This window comes from Gekko japonicus, unplaced genomic scaffold (assembly GCF_001447785.1).
Source record: "Gekko japonicus isolate JY-2015 unplaced genomic scaffold, Gekko_japonicus_V1.1 scaffold9314, whole genome shotgun sequence".
Classification (NCBI taxonomy): Eukaryota; Metazoa; Chordata; class Lepidosauria; order Squamata; family Gekkonidae; genus Gekko; species Gekko japonicus.
In genome coordinates this window covers 3,471-6,707 of record NW_015160511.1, presented here as the reverse complement: position 1 = coordinate 6,707, position 3,237 = coordinate 3,471, and the positions used below count along the sequence as shown (strand labels likewise).

General features: G+C 42.5%; 1 pseudogene; it reads right to left on the bottom strand.

Moving 5' to 3' along the window:
* Nucleotides 1-1,299: 1,299 nt before the first annotated feature.
* On the bottom strand, nt 1,300-3,122 carry LOC107116211 (annotated as a pseudogene).
* Between the last annotated feature and the right edge of the window lie 115 nt (nt 3,123-3,237).

Genomic DNA, 3,237 nt, shown 5'->3' with positions numbered 1-3,237 from the left:
ACAAGGAATATTCCTTATCTTCCAACTCCGTGTTTTAAGAGCTCAAAAGAGGAGCCACCTCTACACCATGCAGAGACACATTTCCAGAGAAAGCCCTGGCCCTGTTCTCCTGCTTGATGCCATGACCTGGGCTCTTCAGCTCCATTGGGGGAGACCCATTGGAGCCGAGGGAATTGCTTCCACCATGGTATCCCCTGGCTGGGCCAGGGTGAGAAGGACTCCTTCCTCCTGGCTGCCTCTCTTTCCCGCCCTGCCCTCCCTCAACAGCCGAGGTCCAAGCCTGGACTCCATGATGGGGGGTGCGTCCACCATGCCTCTGCCTGTCCTCCCACCCACCCTCCTGCAGCCTTGCAGAGGGGAAAGAAAGGGAGCAAATTTGGCAATGTGCACTGCACGTGCTCCCAGAGTGCTTGGATAGGATTGCCGCTTCTTCTACCAAGGGCAAGCAGAGTGGAGCAGAGCTTTTGGCGAGGGGCGGGACGTCAGGCCAAGGTGGCGCCCCCATAAGGTGGTGCTCTAGGCAACTGACTAACCTTGCCTTATGGAAGTGCTGGCCCTGACTCCAGTTATACAAGTTGTAATCTAATTGGTATTTAACACCACACAAATTAAACCTGATAAACAAATCTTTGATCCCACTGTGTTGGAGATCCTGTAAGCAGGAAGGTACTGTTTTACATATATGGTGGGAATGCCATCTGGTCCAGGACTTTTGGAAGGTGGTTCATAAAGAGATATCCAACATGGTGGGTCTTTCATTGCCTTATTCTCCAGAATTTTTGTTATTGGATTTTTGGGATGACTTTTTGCTTAATAAAAATACCAAATTTCTTGTCTCTACATTGGTTGCTCCTACTCACTTGGTCACTGCCAGGAATTGGAAATCCCTCACAGGACCTTTCCTCGAAAAATAGTATCACAAAATCAGGGAACAATTTTTGATGGGTAGGATATATATATATAAAAAACATAACTTATATAACATATTATATAACATAATATAACAATAATATATATATATATAACATAACTTTCTTTTAGGTAGCAGGCCAAAACCTTTCATTTTAATTCGGCTTTTAACCAAAAGCTTTTATCTTTTTAGCTTTCTTTAGTTCTTGCTTCTAGCCTGAGGACTGTTTTATGGATTTTTTCAGCAGCTCAGTGGTTGTTTAATGCTGTTTTTATTCACTTTTATTTCACTTTTATTTAAAAAGTGAAGGATCTACTGTGGATTTAAAACAAATGTACTGATGTATTAATAATGCAGCAGCCATTATAAAAATAACACAAAGTGAAAACTTACTCATATTCCGAAGACGATCTCCATTTCTTAAAAATCTCTGTTGTCAAAGCATCCTCCACACCCGTCAGTTTTCCTTGATCCGGCAGAATAAACCATGCTGAGTAATCTGCCTTGTAAGGCCCTCTCAACAATGCTGAGCAATCTCCATAAGGCACTCTCACCACCCAACAAGACAGGTCTTCATCATATAGAAACCTATAATAACCTTCTCAGTACATCATGTTGACCTTCACCGTTGTGTTTGCATCTACAAAGAAATCTGCTTCCTTGGTCAATTCATGGTCAAAAGGCTTCTCCCAGCAAGCTAAGGAGAAAAAGAATACGTACACTGAATAGGGTAAATGCTGATCCTCATATATGCACATTATTGCAAGATAGCTGTATGCTTCATTGCAAGAGGACACTAAATGCAAGAGCCCAGGAATGCTCGTGGCCAAGTAAAGGTATATGTAAGTTGGCTGAGTGACAGGACATGAAATGGTGAAAGTTCAAGTGGATAAAGCAACTCAACTTTCAGTCCAAAAGACAAGATTTGTATCCTATCAGCCTGCCCAGTGATGTTTGAAGCCTTCTTATGGCCTAAGGAACCGTCATCTGAGTCAATGGCTTATCCTCCAGTAGGCTGGAGGAAGGAAGCTATAGGATCAAGGCTTTGTGGGAGAAAGAGAGAGGTGCCAGAACTCTCAAGAGGGAAATGAAGTTTTCAGTCCGTATACTGAAAACTCATGAACTTTTAAACATCTTAAAAATAATTTTGTTGAAGAGGTTCTGTAACTCCATTCCAGCACGTTCCCCCAGAAAAAAAAAGCCCTGGATAGGATCCAAGCTAAGATGGCTTGCCATAGAACTCTCTGCTGTTCTGAATGACACAGCTGAAATTTGCAACACATTTCTCCTTTTTACTCTGCAGCCACCCACCATCTGCTCTAGTTAAAAACATGAAGGTTCAGGATGCCATAGGAGGTCCCACTTTCATTCTGCCCTATTTGGCTCCAAAGTGAGCACAGAGACCACCACTCCTCTTTCCTCTCCGCATTCATAGTTTTCTTACAAATGTCAGCCACCTTATTACTTGGCATACAGACAGTTCTTATCTCTCCTTCCCCCATCAATATTTATATTAGTAATTTTACCATTGTTTACCTTTGAAGAATATATAGTTTACAAGGACCATTAGAGTATCTTTATCTAGTCCCTCGACTGCTTGGGTGATTTTCCCATTAGTTTTGTTCTTTACGTAATCATTGATCTCATCTGCTGCTGCTGCTGCTGCTGCACAGTTCTTGAAGTTCGTTGGAACGCCTTCAGCTTCATACAAGGTCTGGACATCATTTAGAAATGTAGGCAGCAATGGCATTGATTCTTCTATGAACAAAGCATTCCCCATGTTCACCTGTGTTTTGTTATTGGGTTGGTTAAGCGTGTGGACGATTAGCTTAAGTGCTCCATGGATCTCATTCTCCTCAGTGTCTGAGAGGTTGAAACCGAGTCCATTGAAAATCTGATGATGGGTCTCAGCTTTAGCACCCAGAGCCAGCAGGGCAAGGGCTGTCGAGATACTCAGAGGGGAGAAGAAAATATTTTGGGAGGCCGTATCTGAAGCTATGAGTTTGTACAATCTCAATGCAAAGTCACTATTTATCCGGGCTATCTTTTGATAGCCGGTTGTTTTAGTTCCCCGCCCTTCTGCTGGAGGCTGTGGCTGAGGTTTAGGTGGGTTTTGATCTCCGTTGTGCTCCTCATGATGTCCTGGGACGTGATGACAATGGACTTGAAGAAGACCAGTTAGTAGTAAGGAGAGGCAGAGGGTGAACTTCATTGGAATTGTTAATGGCTTGACAATGAGTAAATTTCAATGAACTGTCTAATGGAAAGAAATTTGAGGTTAGAAAATATCTGAAATGTTTTTCTTAGGATTTTATTTTTTTTAATTG